We start from the raw sequence: 18,763 nt of genomic DNA on the forward strand, positions 1-18,763 counted from the left end.
TGGGAAATGGTGGAAGAGCAGAAGGGGTGGTCAGGCTGGTGTTGACTAGAAAGGAGATGGCATTTGTTGATACTTTTCCAGGAGCTTAAAATGTGGGAGTGGAGAGGTATTAACATGATGATGTCGGGGTGTTGGGTGACTGAGCCTTTTTGTTTCTTTGTTGTTTGGTTCATTTATTTTTAAGATGAGAGATAATAAAACATTTATTTTTTTAAGTGCTCAAGGAATAATCGACAGAGAAGGAGAGACAGGAGGTGCAAGGAAAAAAGGGGCAACTCAGGAAGCTTTGCCGCTTTCTTCACAATATGTCCTGCGGCAAGTCTTTTCAATACCGGGTCTTGGTTCCCCTGTTTTTAAAATAAGGAGGTTGGACCAGCTCAGCTGTTTTCAAATCAGAGTCAGGGGTTTTGCAGCCATTTGAGTTTTAAAGTATACTTCTATTCAATTTTAAGAATTGCAATAACAAAAATTATATTCCCCCAATTTCTTCTTTTTTTTTTAATATTATTTTTTATTTACTTGGTTGCATGGAGTCTTGTGGCACGTGGGATTTAGTTCCCCGACCAGGGATCGAACCCAGGCCCCCTGTATTGGGAGTGCAGAGTCTTAACCACTGGACCACCAGGGAATCCCATATTCCCCCAATTTCTATAGGTTTAAAGTCTGTCAGTCCTTATATATATATACATGTATATCCATATATATGTATATATATATCCGGGCCTTCTTTATGTGAAGACCTTGGAACAGATTGTCTTCTGACATTTGAAACTCTAAAATTAAGTTTCCTGATTCCATTTTTTTAAAAATATAAAATTTTACTATCTTATACTACTTATTTCTGTGAGAAATGATGTTCTCAACAGCAACAGACTAGATGCTAAGGCAGGTTTAGGACTGTTAATAGTCATTCATAATCCCAAATTTCCATATTTTGGCTTTATCAGATCAGTCATATCATTCTAACTTGACTTTACAAAAGATAAATGTTAAAATTAGGACTATTTCTTGCTTGCTTTTAAAATAAATTTATACTAGTGAAATACTGCTGCTGCTAAGTCGCTTCAGTTATGTCCAACTCTGTGCGACCCCATAGACGGAAGCCCACCAGGCTCCCCCGTCCCTGGGATTCTCCAGGCAAGAACATGGAGTGGGTTGCCATTTCCTTCTCCAATGCAGGAAAGTGAAAAGTGAAAGTGAAGTCTTTGAGTCTTGTCTGACTCTTAGCGACCCCACGGACTGCGGCCCACCAGGCTCCTCCATCTATGGGATTTTCCAGGCAAGAGTGCTGGAGTGGGGTGCCATTGCCTTCTCCATGTGAAATACTATTAAAACCTAATTTATATGCTAGAGTTCTATGTATGATTTCATTAGCAAAATATTTAAGGTTTGAAAGCTGTGGAATAGGATAATCTCTAAAATTCCTTTAAGCTCCATCACATCTATAATTTTGTTGACCTAACAGCATAACCTGGATTTATAGGATAATTGCCAACTTCCCACTTTACTTTGTACTTGGAACCAGTTTTTGAAGCAAGAAGAAAAGGGGAAAAAATGGCTGTGTGGAGGAGGAGAAAATTCAACTGCACTTATTTGAAACCAACTCAGGCTTTCCAGAAAATACACTAAAGAACCAGCTTTAAATTACTGCTTCCTATAGTGAATTAGGAAATGGATTCCCCTTAGTGGGCCCTATCTGTCTCTTATAAATGACTCTAATTCAGATGGTCACATGAAAATAAAACAGCATCCAGGGACTGTTTTGAACTGTATCAAACTGAATTCTACTCTTATCCAGCCCAACCCCTAATTTTCAAACTGTCAGTGTGTAAAGTATATGCTTTTTGGTTTCTCTGAATTTGCATAAACTCTAGTAATCTTTTTTTTTTTTTTGGTTGATAACAGTGTTTGTGTTAAAATCACACCTTCTTTTGATTTCTTTCATGCATCTAGGCTTTTCTCCTGTTTGTGGACATAAGTGCTTTTATCTCACTCTGCAATCAGTCACGACCCAGGGTGGAGGGAGGGAATGTTTGGTACAATATTTCCTATATAAACAGTTTTGCTGTAAAAGGAACAATATGGCTCTAATTTTGATGTATGATCAGTTTAGAAACATGCAAACACATTTGAATATACATCCTGTACATGACAATAGCAATGTGAAATTGATACACAAAAGGATTTTTCTTTTTTTTCTTTTGCTACAGTGATTTCCCTAGCTTTCCCCCAACCAGATAATATCAGCTTCATTTGTTTTTTTTTTTTCTAATTTTATTTTATTTTTAAACTTTACATAATTGTATTAGTTTTGCCAAATATCAAAATGAATCCGCCACAGGTATACATGTGTTCTCCATCCCGAACCCTCCAGCTTTTAAGTGAAAATGCCTGCTTTGATAGCTTTCCCAAATGGATAAAAATATATGTAGTCAAATAGAATTTTTTTTAATGGTCAAGTTGTCCCCTGGCACACACTGTCTATCTTAGTCTAAATACAAATAGAGGCAGCCCAAATCAAAGAGGACTTAAAATTTTTCAGTGTAGCTGTGAAGTAAAATTGGAAGCGTCAGTGGTAGACACACAGCTCAGGGATATTCCAGATGCATTTGTTCTGTGTGAGAAAAAAGCGCTTGGATCATTAGATCTTATTTGACGGGGCCAGCCGGGAGGAGCAGTTTTTTCCCTCTGGCTGGTTACAAGTGGCCCAGGTAGGGGTTAGCCTTGACCGGAGAGCCCAGTGGTGGCAGGGCCTTTGCTTTTCTCTCTCTCTCACAGTACAACTTCGGGGTTGTACAACAGAAACTCAGTGAATGTAGTTGTAATTTGGCTATTGGAAGTTTCTATTATAGAACAGAGATCCTTTCTTCTCTTTATTTTAAAAATATTTATTTGTTTATTTACTTATTTGACTGTGCTGGGTCTCAGTTGCAGCAGGCAGGATCTTCATTTTCGACATGTGAACTCTTAGCAGTGGCTGTGGGATCTAGTTCTTGGGCCAGGGATTGACTGCATTGGGAGCATGGAGTCTTAGCCACTGAACCCCAAGTGAAGTCCCCAGAGGTCCTTTCTTAAAAGGGACAAGTATCACCATAATCCTATCACCTAATATCAGTACTATTTACTGTAAATTTACTAAATAACAGAATTTACAGGTACAGTTAAACCAACCTATGAAGCTGATACTATAATTAATATCCCTATTTTTCTGAAAAAGAAACTGAAGCTCAGAGACACTATGTAATTTAGTTAGGGTAATATATTTAGGCAGTGGCCTAGCTGGGATTAAAGCCTAGTTTCAGAGTTAATGTTCTTAATTTCAACCTGCTTCTCAGGTCTAGTATATGAAAAGTTTTCATTTTCCCATGTTTTTAATCTGTCTTTGTACATAAAGATGCATAACTTTTCTTATGTGAAATTAGAGTTAGTCTACACACACACATACTGGAATACATTACAATTGGAATATTAGGATATTTGGAACTATTTTAAAATTATCTTGAGAATTTTTTATATGCTTGTATAGTCTTCATTACTATTATTTTTATCATTTCCAATGGCTGAAAAATTCATATTAAAAATGTATGTACCATGTAATTTCAAATTATGTGCTAGGCATTGTGTTATTATGTCCACTGGACATTTCGTTTTCCCCCCAAAAAGAAATTGTTGGAGCTACGTATCATTATCTCCATTTTACAGATATGGAAGTTGAGAGTCATAGGATTTGTGTAACTCACCCAAGATCACACATCTGGTCAGTGTCTGGACTGACTCCATACTGTGGGTCTGTTCATGATCCCATACCTGCCTTCAGAAATGAGCAAATTACAAATTAGCAAATCAAAATGTGCAACATTTGGGGTATGGATAGGCATCATATGCTTCATGGTCAATACATTTACTATGTTGATGGCAGCTGAATGTACCAATGAGCACTGATTTTCTTCCTAGTGGAAGCATATATTGTGGACTACAATGATGGGATCTGTGCTTGGATGGATGATCCAGTGGACCAGGATGCAGTTAGGGAGATTTACCCAAGCCCAGCAATCTGTCAAACAGTATAGGTTTATAGGATCTGGGCATTAGGTTTCCTGGGGTCTGTTCTGGGGACAAAAGGCCATCAGACAGGGAAGGAGGCATCATTTGGGGTGTGTGTGTGTGTGTGTGTGCTGATAGGAAGTTCTCATCACCTCCAGACTGACATTGGAAATTCTTTTTCTACAAATGTGAAGTCCTAGCTATCTATTTCTCATCCCTTCTCCTTCCTGGTTTCTTTACCTTAAGGCAGATGTCTTCATCAGTACAGGCTGTTACAACAAAAATGCTATAGACTCGGCAGTTTAAACAGAAAAATAATTTACTTCTTACAGTTCTGGAGGCTGAGAAGTTCAAGATCAAGGGGCTTGTGGATCCAGTGTCTGGTGAGAGCCTGCTACATGCTTCATAAACAGCCTGCTGATCCTCACCTGGTAAAGAACAGAGAGCCAGAGCAAGCTCTCATGTTTCTCCTTATAAGGCCACTAATCTCACTCACGAGGGCTCCACCCTCAAGGACCAATTATCTCCCAAAGGCTTCACCTCCTACTCCATCACATGGGGGGTTAGGATTTCAACATGTGAATTTGGGGAACGGGAACACATTTAATCCATAATAGCAGGGTTTTCTAACATGTGCTGTGGCAATGACTGGTGGACGGTGATTGTAGCCATGAAATTAAAAGAACCTTCTCCTTGGAAGTAAAGCTATGATAAACCTAGACAGTGTGTTAAAAAACAGAGACATCACTTTGTCTACAAAAGTTCATACAGTCAAAACTATGATTTTTCCAGCAGTCATGTATGTATGTGAGAGTTGGACCATAAAGAAGACAGAGCACTGAAGAATTGATGCTTTTGAACTGTGGCCCTGAAGAAGACTCTTGAGAGTCCCTTGTACTGCAAGGAGATCAAACCAACCAATCCGAAAGGAAATCAACCCTGAATATTCATTAGAAGGATTGATGCTGAAGCTCCAGTACTTTGGTCACCTTATGCAAAGAGCCAACTCATTGGAAAAGACCCTGATGCTGGGAAAGATTGAAGACAAAAGGAGAAGGAGCGGCAGAGGATGAGATGGTTGGATGGCATCACCAACTCACTGGAATTGAATCTGAGCAAACTCTGAGAGTGGAGATCAGAGGAGCCTGGCGTGCTGCAGTTCATGAGGAGGCAAAGAGTCTAGCGACTGAACACCAACAAACAATGAGTGGTGGTATGCGTGCATGTCTGAGTTAATTTTTAGGGGTACCCAGGTGAAACATTTCAAACATTTTAATAGTTACGTACTTAATTTATAAATATTTGAAAATATATATAGTACCCCATTAAATGGTGACTTCAACCAGTATTACTGCTTGCAGTGCTGTGCTGTGCTTAGCTGCTCAGTTGTGTCCAACTCCTTGAGACTCCGCTGTCCATGGGGATTCTCCAGGCAAGAATACTGGAGGGGGTTGCCATGCCCTCCTCCAGGGGATCTAAAATAAAAAAGTGAGTCATTTAAAGAAAAATGTTAAAAAAAATATGGGTGCTTCTAGGATGTGCAAAAATCCCAAAGGTGGTTGGTGAGGAAGGGAAGTTTGGGTAATTTACTGTTTAAAACAGTGGTCCCTAATCTTTTTGGCAACAGGGGTCAGTTTCAGTTCACGAAAGACAATTTTTCACGGACTGGGATGTGGTCGGGGGAAAACAGTTTGGGGATGATTCAAGTGCATTATGTTTATTGTGCACTTTATTTCTATTATTATTACATCAGCTCTACCTCAGATCATCAGGCATTAGATCCCAGAGGTTGGGGACCCCTGGTTTAAAAGATGTTACCTTCTTCCTTTACATTCTGCACTGCTGGTGCAGTCTGGTACTCCAGGACGATGGTTTCACGATCTTTCTGGCTGGAACCCCTGTCTTTCCTGCTCTTTGAATCCACCACGTCTCTGCCTCAGCACTTGGCGCAGAGCCCAGCACAGAGTAGGAAGTTCGTCTGAGAGCCTCAGTTGCTCTGCCTGTACAACGGCAAGGGCAAGCAGCCCAACCTGTGGCCTGCCTCCTGGCAGCAGGTTCTGGGATCCAGGGCTCTCAAAGTCTGATCTTCTGCTGAGAGAAGGAAACAAGGGACAGAAATAGAACAAGAAATCTTGAACACAGATAAAAGGCTTTTTGATATTTGCATGAAATATGCTTCTTAAAAAGGAACTATTTTTATAGTATTATCTATAAGAGATTATAGGCAAAAATTAATTTTCTAAGTCTTTATAGTTAAAACAGTCTGTGCACAGAAGGAATTTAAATTCCTCTTTTAATAAAAAACCATGTATTGTCCTGCAGGCAAAGGGCTAGGGTTTGCTTTTTTTTTTTTTTTTTAACGTGATTATTTTGTGATTTCTGAGGCCAAGAGAAATTTGTAAAATGCTATAAAGACTGCTGTGCTTACCTCACTGCATTCCAGACTGTGTCTATGCTTCCTCATAAAGGATTATTTGGGGGAGGGGAGAATGGCAGAAATATTACAATATAGCAATTCAATAAGGTATTATAAAGCCATAAAATACAGCAAAGATAGGGAATAAGACTTTTTAGGTGAAGGAATTAAGAAATAGGACAAACTGCCTGAGCTAAAGGAATAGGAGGCAAATAATTGAGCTTAGAGCTAACTAAAGGTTGAACCAAAGATATTTGAAGTGTTAATTTATTAAATAATCCTTTACTTTCATGGCTTACAATAAAAATATTTGTGGTCAGGAAAGTTAGGAGACAGGAAGTTGAAGTCTTCTAAAACCATTTCTGTGCCTGGAATGAAACCAAACCTTTATCCAATCATAAACCTTATGTGTTTATCTGCAAGGGAATAGAGTAGGGAGAGAGGGGGGTGGTGTTTGATTTCTATTTAAGGCTCCTCTTTTCGCCCTGGGTTTTGGTCCTGGTGGGGTGTCCTCATGTAGCTTAGAGGAGGCAGCTGTCTCCCCTGCCTTGATCCACAGCACCCACCCCTGAGCTGATGGGTAGGTACTGGCTCAGTTTCCCCGCTTTGGTGAAAATTGACAGGGAAGTAGGAAACAGTTTAATGATCAAAGCTGAACTTGATCTTTATCAAAAGGATCCTTTCCATCCTGGAAATCTGAGTCACTTGAAAATAGTTTAGATACAAGAGAGAACCTACCCAACTGTCCACATAGGCCAGCTTGAAAGGAGACTGGGGCAGATGACCATACGTGACCTGTCCTTAACAGGATGCCCTGAGAAGAGAGGCCTTGAGAACAAGCCACTGCCCTTAGGCTCTTTTCACTCATGCCGCAGCCTGGTCAGGTCTCAGTGAAGAATTTGATGGGAAAAACCCTCAAGGACAAAATACAAATTTCTTACATGGCTGGATATTTCTAATATCTTTATAGGATGGATGAAGAATACGAGACCCTAGATAGTAGAATCACTTGCTGTGATGTGAATCCATTGAGGAGTGAGACTCTTGAGTCCTTCTTGAGAGCAGAGTGATTTTGAGCAAGTGATTTAACCTCTGGAAACCTCAGTTTCCTCATCTTTAACATGGGGTTAATGATAGTTTGTACTTCCATAAATTGTTTATAAATGTCCGAGTGCTCAATTCCCAGTCCAGAGCTAAATGCAGTATAATTTGGCCTTCTTTTTTTCAAAGCTTGGAGAAAGAGAGTTTGTAGGTTTGGCATCATCTGTTCACTCTTCAACCAGTGACCTGAGGTGAGGTTGACCAGAAGTGATATAGGAATAAAAGGGGGGAGTGAAGGAAATTAAATTTGCAGAGTGTGTATCATATATCAGGCACTTTACATGCATTATCTCATTTTGAAAAAACAAGAAAATTTAGGATATGAGGCTTATTATTCTCATTCTCACTTGGAGATATTGAGCTTCCAATAGGTCCTATGATAATAACTGAGGTATCACAGCTGGGGCAGACCAGGTCCCAAACCAGGTGGCTCTTGTCTCCAAAGTCTAGGCCTTTCCACCTGTGGTACATCACCTTTGGTGATAGAATGGTGGTGCTGGTGGTGGAGGGAGAGAAGGTGGTGGAAAGTACCCACTGCTCCAGTGGCCTGAGATTTCCTCTCCATTAGCTACCAAGAAAGGCACATTGTGATTCAGAGCTCCTGAACATTCCGATTCCATGTTCAGTTCCTAGGGCGGATGCCCCAGGGCTTGCAGGGACTGTAGGCACATATGGTGGTGATTCACTGAGCATCACTTAGAGGCCTGGTTTAGAGGCTTAATGAATACAGCAACATGGCTCTCTTTAACTCTCACACTGGCACAGCGAGGTGGGCGTTATGGCAAATTGACACATAGACATTAAGTGGGTGGAACTTCCCCAGTGATCCAGTAGCTAAGACTCCACATTCCTGATGCAGGGGGCCCAGGAATGATCAAATTGCCAATAACCACTGGATCATAGAAAAAGCTAGAGAATTTCAGAAAAACGTCTACTTCTGTTTCATTGACTATGCTAAAGCCTTTGACTCTGTAGATCACAAGAAACTGTGGAAAATTCTTAAAGAATTGGAAATACTAGACCACCTTACCTGCCTCCTGGGAAATCCTTTGCAGGTCAAGAAGAAACATTTAGAACTAGACAGGAAACAATGGACTGGTTCCAAATTGGGAAAGGAGTTCGTCAAGGCTGTATATTGTCACCCTGCTTATTTAACTTCTATGCAGAGTACATCATGAGAAATGCTGGGCTGGAAGAAGCACAAGCTGGAATCAAGAGGGCCGGGAGAAATATCAATAACCTCAGATATGCAAATAATATCACCTTTATGGAAAAAGTGAAGAGGAATTAAAGAGCCTTTTGATGAAGATGAAAGAGAGTGAAAAAGCCAGTTTAAAACTCAGCATTCAAAAATGAAGATCATGGCATCTGGTCCCATCACTTCATGTCAAATAGATGGGGAAACAATGGAAACAGTGACAAAGTTTATTTCCTTGGGCTCCAAAATCACCATGGACAGTGACTGCAGCCATGAAATTAAAAGATGTTTGTTCCTTGGAAGAAAAGTTATGACCAAACTAGACAGCATATTAAAAAGCAGAGACATTACTTTGCCCACAAAGGTCCATCTAGTCAAAGCTATGGTTTCTCCAGAAGTCATGTATGGATGTTAGAGTTGGACCATAAACAAAGCTGAGCTCCAAACAATTGATGCTTTTGAACTGTAGTGTTGGAGAAGACTCTCGAGAGTCCCTTGGACAGCAAGGAGATCAAACCAGTCCATTTAGGAAATCAACCCTGAATATTCAATGGAAGGACTGATGCTTAAGCTGAGGCTCCATTACTTTGGCCACCTGATGTGATGCGTGGTCTCATTGGAAAAGACCCTAACTGGCAAAGATTGAAGGCAGGAGGAGAAGGGGATGACAGAGGATGAAACGGTTAGATGGCATCACTGACTGAATGAATATGAGTTTGAGCATACTCTGGGAGATGGTGAAGGACAGGGAAACCTGGCATGCTAGAGTCCATGGGGTGTCAAAAAGTTGGACATGACTGAGCGACTGAACAAAACAACAGGTTAGATCCCTGGTCAGGGAACTAGATCCCACATGCACCAACTAAGAGTTCACATGACACAGTGAAGATCAAAGATCCCACGTGCTACAACTAAGATCCTGTTCAACCAAGCACATAAAGACATTACGTGGCTTGCAGTGCCAAGATTCAAGGTGCTGTCTTCAGTTACTTCATCTCATTACCACCAAAAGGTGTGAGGAAAGAGCTCATGGTGTGAATGAGACAGCACAGTGCTCAGAAAGTCCACATCACAGGTTTGATCTTTTGGGCCAGTAGAATTGGCCTAGAGAGGAACTTCTTTTAAAATTTATTGGCCTCTTTGCCCTTTTCCTGGAACATTGACTCATCAGCCATGGACCAGGGGACATTTGAGAGACTGGGGAGATTTGGGCAGGATTTGGTAAAGAGTCACCACAGCTGTGTAGTGAGTGGGCTTTGAAATCAGTCATTACTGTCTGAAGTCCTGGCCTCTGTCTCTATGTACATGCAGGGTATGATTTATCGAGTGGTTCTAAGCCAGTATCCTTTATGGTACAGGCAATTATAACAATACTTATTTATCTCATGGGGTTGTTTTGAAGATTAAATGAGAGCATGTTTGTTAATAGTGCCAAACTAGGGGCAGGATGCGGAGAAGGCAATGGCAACCTACTCCAGTACTCTTGCCTGGAAAATCCCATGGATGGAGGAGCCTATAGGCTGCAGTCCGTGGGGTCGCTAAGAGTCGGACACGACTGAGCAACTTCACTTTCACTTTTCACTTTCATGCATTGGAGAAGGAAATGGCAACCCACTCCAGTGTTCTTGCCTGGAGAATCCCAGGGACGGGGGAGCCTGGTGGGCTGCTGTCTACGGGGTCACATAGAGTCGGACACGACTGAAGTGACTTAGCAGCAGCAGCAGCAGCAGGGGCAGGATGGGTGGCCTGGAAGTTGTTCAAAAATGTTTTAAGTAGCTATCAACTTTGAGAAATTTTGAGATGTCACCAAAATATCTATGTGTCAGTATATGTATGTATGTATCATCTATTTATCTTCATCTCTTTCTTCGCCCAAAAGTGAAATTCATGATCCAAAGATTTCTCTGAAAATTCAGATGGGTCAGCAAAGGACTCTCGTTCCCAATATATAACAGTGAAATCAAGATAGATGGCAGCCACTACTTTAGAAAAAACATGTATTTTCTGGTTTTCTTTTTTGGTTGCCTGCACACCCTGTAGTCTGCTTTGTTCATCTGGTCCCTGTGGCTTCACAGTGTAGAGGTGGGCGGATAGTAGCAGTGCTGTGCTTAGCATAGAGCAACGTAGGGAAAGTAGGAGAGGCAGGATTTGAACCCTGGTAGTCTGACCCCAGGACCAGCAGGATTACTCAATCAATTCTCTGGCCACACTATTCAAAGTGTGATCCACAGACCAGACATCCTAGCATCACCTGGAGCTTGTGAGAGAGGCAGAGTCTTGGCTCTACCCTGGACCTACCACATCAGAATCTGCATTTTAGTAAGTTCCCTTGGTGATCCATCTATACGTGAAGGTTTGAGAAATGCTGCTCTGTAGTTATTATTATTGACTGAATGTTAAGATAGTCAGCTTTATAGATAAGGCTAGTATAGTAAATGGAAGATGGGCCTGAGAACTGAGAATGGAATTCAAGTATATTTGCCTTGTGAATTTGATCAAATCTACTCTGGGCTTCATCATCTTTCTTTGTAAAATGAAGACAGAGCAAAACTTATATTTTGCATTCATAAAAATGCTTATGAACAGTATGGCTTCTGGCCAAGTGCTTCCAGTGCTGGGTGCTGAGGCTACAGAGTACAATGAGGCCTAAGTAGCCCAGGCCTTCCCTCTGGGACCTCTCAAAGAGACAAATAAATTAACCATTACAGCACTATGACAAACACAAGCCCAGGTCGTACACAATGCTAATACTCTGTGATCCTCAAATAGCATCTAAGATGCACTAAATGGTCCCGAGTTTTGTGACCCAGGTAAAAGAACCCCCATGTGGGTCAGAGCAACTCCCCTGCATAAGACACACATTTAGTGAAGAAGTCGACTGGCCGTGTTTACAGCCTGGCGGCTGGGTGCAGCCCCAGGGAAAATGTATGTTGAACCAACACACAGTAAAGAATGTAGATCCTACAGACTGTTATTTATTAACGTTTATCCAGAGGGGAGAATGCTTTTTAATTTCATTAAAAAAAAAATAAAACAAGACCTCTGAGCTAGCACTGAATTATAGATAGTGCTAATTTGGTTCAATTATTTTGCTCATTATAGGCAGAAACACAAGTGACATTACAGAAACAGGACTGAGAAATCAGGCCCCAGATTACTCTTGTGAAAATACAAGTGGGATTTAAAAATGTATCGAATAACTAGCTGTCACACCTGATTAATACCACCCGATCTAAGAGAAGTGGCCATTCTATCTTCTAAAATGTCATTGAAATATCAAAAATAAAGAGTTCATGTAATTAAAGAAACATTATTTTGTTCACATAGCCTGAAAAAATGTGATTAGGCAGCAGTTCTGAAATGGTGATATTCAATCAGGTAGGCGTGTGTATACCAGCTCAGAGCTGATACTGCTGGTTATGTAAAATGTTGCCTCGTTACGGGCTGCGTTAGGGCAGACGCTGGGGAAAAAGAGAGATGGAGGTGGGGGCGCATGGTTCATTTGCTCTGAAGTCGCAAGGGTGGAGTTTTTTGTTACAAAGCCAAAATAGCCCTGTTTTATCAAATAAGCTATCTGGGTTACATTTCCTGTCAGCAAAGCGACAGGATCCACACTGATGCTTAGGTTCCAAATAAGACTGATTTAGTTATTCTGTCACTAAACACAAGCTGAATTTCCATTCAACAAAAACAAGAATAATTGGTTTGGTTTTGCAAAGACAAGCAATCATTTTTCATTAGCGTGTGCGGGAATGAAGCATGCTGTTGGTTGTTAATTCATGCTTGCGATAGTACCAGGGGATGGACATGCAAACAACACTTAGCAATCATTTTCCAGGAAATAATTTTCACAAAGTAGGGGCTCTGTATATAATCAAGTCCCTGAACCCACATATCTATGTTGGCTTAAGTCATCAAGCAAAAATAAATTCCTATTTGTTGTATCTTGTTCAAGACAGGCACTTAATAAATGTTGGTTGAATTAATTTGCATGCATTTGAGTAGAATCTGGTGTAAGGAAATACTGTTTTCTTGGAGTTCATGGGCTGTACACTTTAGCCTTAGAAATCAGAGGGTGATAAGAAATACTGATGTTTCATAATTAAAGGCCTGGTTGGAGTGTGCAGCCGTGCAGTCAGCCTTGTCTAGGTAATGTATTTTGGGAGGGAAGGCACTGGGGTTTTTCTTAGTCCATGAGTTTTCTGGCGCTGGTCAATAACCAGCTATTCTTGGTGCATTAGTGAGATACTTTGTGAGGACCATTCACTCAAGCAGTGTGTGTGCTCAATGCCAAAGCAAATGATTGAAAAGTGAAAACTCAGTCAAATGACTGATTTGACCATGGTTGTTCTGATTTTGAGAGTGGTTTTAGGAGTCCGCAAATCCCAGCCAGGATCCATGATGGTGGACAGGTTTTGACTAGTGGCTCCCTGGATGGGAATAAGAAATATTCAGTCCAGCCTTAGCCCCAGAGGGTAGGTCAATCCTTGACAGTGCCTAAAGGCAGATGGAATTGAAATTAGGGCAATGCTTGGACAATGGAAGCCCAGCCCACTGACCCAATGGTCTCCAAAGAGGGATGTGGGAAGGAAGTATTAGAACTCTGTGTATTGAATTTTGGTCTCATCCTTTTTGCTTTCTGGTTTGTGTGTGTGTGTGTGTTTATTTTATACTATACATATTTGAAAGTGGAGTGAGTGCAAAATGTACAAGCAAGTGAATACATGTATTAGGGATGTGTTGAGGTTTTCTAATAATGGAGTGGAACAACAAAAAAAACGTTTAGAGGTATTGACCTTGTTCAAGCTCTGTGTGGGCCAGGATGGTGCGACGTTTATGTACCTCTGTACACCCAGCCTCCAGCACCACACACAGAAAACACTTTTTATACCATAAGGTCTCTGAGAGCAGGTTCTCTCATCGTTGCTTTACATCATATCCCAAGTACCTGGCAGAGTCTTTGGAATTTAGTAGGTGCTCAAAAAAAGTTTTTTTAAATGAAAGCCTACAAGGTAAGTCAATTGTCCTCACAGAAGATTTGATCAAGTTTTTGGTACACAGTTGAGGATCTTTGAAAGCATTTGGATATTTTGAATCATCTGTTTCTCCAAACACTTGAAACAGAGGGTAGAAAGTGCTGTTTTCAACATATGCTCAGCATGTTGTAATGATTCCCTTTCTCTTTATTTACTTATTAATTTTTTAAAAAGATTTTTTTGATGTGGACCATTATTAAAGTCTTTATTTAATTTGTTACAATATTGCTTCTGTTGTTTATGTTTTGTTTTGAGCCACGAAACGTGTGAGTTCTTAGCTCCCTGACCAGGGATTGAACCCATACCCTCTGTACTAGAAAGTGAAATCTTAATTACTGGACCACCAGGAAAGCTCCCCTTTCTCTTTAAATTGTAAAACAGATTTATTTTTAAGCAACACTGATTGATCAATGCCCAGTTTTAAATTCTGACACTTGTTTACTTTTGACATTAAGATTCTCTACTTTGCAGAAGGGTCACCATAAGATCCCTTTGAATAAAGAATATCTCTATACAATAAAGTTTGACTAATGAAAAGTGAATAAGTACTCACATTTTCAGGAATATTCTTCTGTATTGTGTGAGGCAGACCTTCGGAGTTGTCTGGTGTACTGATATTATATATCTTGATTGGAGAGAGGAGCAGAATGACTGACAGAGGTCATGTAAAATCTCATGGTAAGGTTAGACATTGTGCATGCATGTGTTTGTGTGGACATTTTCCCTTATCCGTATTGTGCCAGGTTTTAACCTCATGAATGAGAACAGCAAAGCATAGGGTTGCTGCTGCTGCTGCTAAGTCGCTTCAGTCGTGTCCAACTCTGTGTGACCCCAGAGATGGCAGCCCACCAGGTTCCCCCGTCCCTGGGATTCTCCAGGCAAGAACACTGGAGTGGGTTGCCATTTCCTTCTCCAATGCATAAAAGTGAAAAGTGAAAGGGAAGTTGCTCAGTCGTTCCGACTCCTAGTGACCCCATGGACTGCAGCCTACCAGGCTTCTCCGTCCATGGGATTTTCCAGGCAAGAGTACTGGAGTGGGGTGCCATTGCCGTCTCCGAAGCATAGGGTTAGGAAATCCCAAATTCAAATCTTAGCTGTGCTGTTTATTAGCTATCATTTGCCTAAAGTAATATTCTGAAGTCTTAATTTACAATAATTATTTCCAATAATGCTTCCTTAATAGATGTGTGGATTAAGACTTGGAGTTTGTAAATAAAAGCAGATGATTTGTTCATGTGAATGACAAGTTCAGTTTGGTGGCTCTGGGCCCAGATGAACCTGTAGTTTCTCCAACATCATCAGGACTCATGTCTCCCCTCTTTCAGCTCTGCCTTCCTCCCTGTCATTCTGAGGCTCAGGTGGGAAAGATGGCTGTAGTTGTTCTGGCAGTACATTTCCTGGAGAAGAGAATGTATATCTATCTTAGCACCCAGCTATATATATATATATATTTGCCTCTCATTGCCTCATTTGATCATGTGCTCATCCCTAAAGCAAATGCTACGGCTCAGGGAATCTGAGATGCTCTTTGGCTTTAGTCTTGGTAAGATACCCATTCATTGCTATGTGCTGTTAGCAATGCTAACATAGCATTGCTATGTACCTCTTACTCCAGCCAAATCACTTGGTCTTGGTGTAAGGAGTGGTGGTTCAACAGACAAAAATTGGAATAAGGTTATGAGATGAAAGAAGAGTGAATGCTAGAAGGAGTAAAATCCCAACTGTCTACCACAGCTAGCTTGTGGGAAGATCAAATGAGTTCATTTATGTGAAAATGCACAGCATGTAAACAATCAGTAAATGATTAAAGTAGATGATCAGATGAAGTCAATCTCAAGAAATAAGACTCAGAAACAATGTAGGGCACATTTGAGATTAAGCACACAAGGAACCTTATTAACTTGGAATAAATTAGTCAAGTGCAGTAAACAGCGTAGAGATGTGGGAGAGCCTGGCCCAAAGCGGGAAATGACAGAGAGCAAGAAGGGAGGTGTTAAGGCAGCAAGTCTAAGGGACTGGTCAGATGCATGGAAGTAGAGATGGGGAGGCACGTCACATGTAGGACAAGCAGTGAGGGCATGGGAACCTGTTCCTTTATAAGCAAAGGTGAAAGGAAAAGCTAACAACTGAACTCAGACTGTTCCGTCAAAACGAAAATGGCTGACCAAACAATGGTGCTTCCATATAGCAGATTAAACTTACTCCAAAGACGAAAAACACAATATTTTTATAAATATTTAATGGTTGGCAATGCTCTATGGTGACCTAAATGAGAAGAAAATCAAAAAGAGAGGGGATATATGTAACCATTTAGTTGATTCACTTTGCTGTATGGCAGAAACGAACATAACATTGTAAAGCAACTATACTTCAGTTAAAAAAAAAAAAAGAAAAAAAATTAATGGTTGGGAATGTGTTCATGATATATAAAGTGAAAAAAGAAGGCTATGAAACAGAATAGCATTATGATCCCCATGTATGTAGACTTAGTTACGGAAACACCTGTATTATATAATTCCAAATGACTTATAGCACAGGGTTCTTCACTTCTATCTTTGAATCGAGGGAGTATTTTCCATTTTTAAAACAACAAATTTGTAATACTTTTAAAATTAGAGGGAAATAAATGGTACATTATAAAAGAAAACCAAAACAGCTGTTTCTGATAAACGGTGAGCTTCCAAGGAAGAGGTTCCCAGTGAAGATGAGCAACTGGGTTGGTGGCTTGGATCAGGGCATGGGGAAGGAGTGTCCATTTTTGGTCTAAGATTTTGATGGGTGAGAATTCATTCATGCCGTGGCTTTTGAAGAGAGTCACTGGGAAAGACTGATGTCTGCAGCATCGAAGCCTGGCGTCTGTCATTTGCTTTTGACTTGCTTTTGGTGGAGCAAGAAGCTCCCACATATGGAAAAGGCCCTGAGGTCAGAAGACGTGTAGGTATGTGAAGCTTCACTCTGATTTTAAGCAGTAAGATTGTTGGAAAAATCACTTATCCTCTCTAAACCTCAGTTTCTTCATTTCTAGAATGGGGTAAATGCTACCAGCCCTTCCTAACTGCTGCAGGATTCAAGAGATGATGTGAAAGACCTTCCTTAAGGGTCAAATGTTATCCACCTGTGAGCTACTGTTCCCTTTGTCTTGTGACATTTACATAACTCAATACCACTTCCTTTCCCCAGTGTGGCCTCCCACCCAATGGCGGGTCCTCATGGGTTCAGTCAATGTGAATAAGCTTACAAATGAATCTGCGAATGCATTCACATCCCTCACTCACTCCCCACACCAATAATGGTATAGTGTATCACATATTCTTACTGAGAATCATGGAAAAGTGTGTTTTTCTTTCTTCCCCCAGTGATACCTGCTGGCCTACACCTCACATTTGGTTTAATGCACCAGAGATTATAAAATTCAAAAGGTCGTGTGACGTCAAACAAAAAGAGGCATCTCTAGGTGAGCTTTGCTTCTCAAGTTCTCCGCATCTCAGTAAATGTCACCATCACCCACTCGTTTTCTCAGAACCTTGGAGTCCTTCTCGTCTCTTCAGTCTTCCTTCACACGTCATATCTCACCCGTCAGCGCTGACTTTCAGTCCTGAATCTGACCACTTTTTCTCATCTCCACTGGTTCTACTCAAGTTCCAACCATTATTGTCTCTTTCCTAGAACACTGGTTTAGCCTCCTTAGAGTTTTCTCAATTCTACTTTTAATCCCTGACAGTCTGCTATTACACAGTTGCCAGAATGATGTTTAGAAAAACATTCCCCTCGATTCCTGGTGGTCTAGTGGCTAAGTCTCCACACGCCCAATGCAGGGGGCCTAGGTTCAACCCCTGGTCAGGAAACTGGATCCTGCATTCTGCAACTAAAGATCCCACGTGCTGCAATTAAAAAGATCCTGCATACCACAACAAGATCTCTCACTCACAACAACTACGAACTGGCGCTGTTAAATAAATAAATAAGAACATAGGGGACAAAACTAAAAAAAAAAAAGATTTAAAATAAAAGGAAACAAAAAAAGAAGAACATTTCCCTCTCAGAACCCTCTATTGACTGTACTTTAGGGTAACCAAGTGTAGATGAGTGGAGAAGGAAATGGCAACCCACTCCAGTATTCTTGCCTGGAGAATCCCAGGGACAGAGGAGCCTGGTGGGCTGCTCTCTATGGGGTCGCACAGAGTTGGACACGACTGATGCAACTTAGCAGCAGCAGCAGCAGCAGTGTAGATGAGAAAGTTTCTCTTTATAAAAGTATTTCTATGAATAAAATAAAAAAGAAACAATAGGATCAGAAAAGTACCATTTAAAACCTCTCTAGTGAGAAGACATATCTAGATAATCATCAATGGCTGCTAAGATTAGTTGAAAAAGAGATAGCCTTACATTATATCTGGAGGCACATACTACCACCTGTGAGGTTTTCCTGCCAAATTTTAAACCTGAATCCAATTTAGTTTCTAGATCTGCCAACTTATAAGCAATACAAGGGATAGAGATACACATTACATGACACAATGGGAAAGCATTTAGCAGACTGTGGAAAATACTACAGGACAAATAACTTGGCTACTTCAATAAATAAATAGCAAGGAGTGGAGAAAAGAGGGGGACCAATTGGACCTGTTTGTCTAGGACTTTCCTTGTTTAGTACTGAAAGCCCAGCATCCTGGGAACTCCCTCAGTCCTTGGCAAATTAGATGGTTGTTCACCCTCTGCAGCAGAGGAGAGGGTGGAAGTGGGCTAGGGAGGAGGACCCCATAGATTAAAAGAGGCTTATGAAGCAGACATGTGGACTTCATTTGGCTCTTCCTTAAATAAAAATTGTGGAGGGAAAGACAAGATGAATATTTGATGATATTAAGGAATTGTTTTGATTTCTTTTTAGGTATGGTTATGATATGATCCGGAGAAGCTGATGGCACCCCACTCCAGTACTCTTGCCTGGAAAATCCCATGGATGGAGGA

The 18,763-nt window shown here is 40.8% G+C and overlaps 1 long non-coding RNA gene and 1 other non-coding gene across 2 annotated transcripts in view; one reads left to right on the top strand and one right to left on the bottom strand.

The window, feature by feature from the left end:
• The window catches only part of LOC138986115 (uncharacterized), a 63,121-nt gene that overhangs the window by 22,039 nt on the left and 22,319 nt on the right, over positions 1 to 18,763 (top strand). The window lies entirely within an intron of this gene.
• Positions 556 to 628, bottom strand: TRNAG-CCC (transfer RNA glycine (anticodon CCC)). The gene has a single exon. It is a non-coding gene; the product is annotated as a tRNA-Gly (tRNA).

This window comes from Bos mutus, chromosome 28 (genome assembly GCF_027580195.1).
Source record: "Bos mutus isolate GX-2022 chromosome 28, NWIPB_WYAK_1.1, whole genome shotgun sequence".
NCBI lineage: Eukaryota > Metazoa > Chordata > Mammalia > Artiodactyla > Bovidae > Bos > Bos mutus.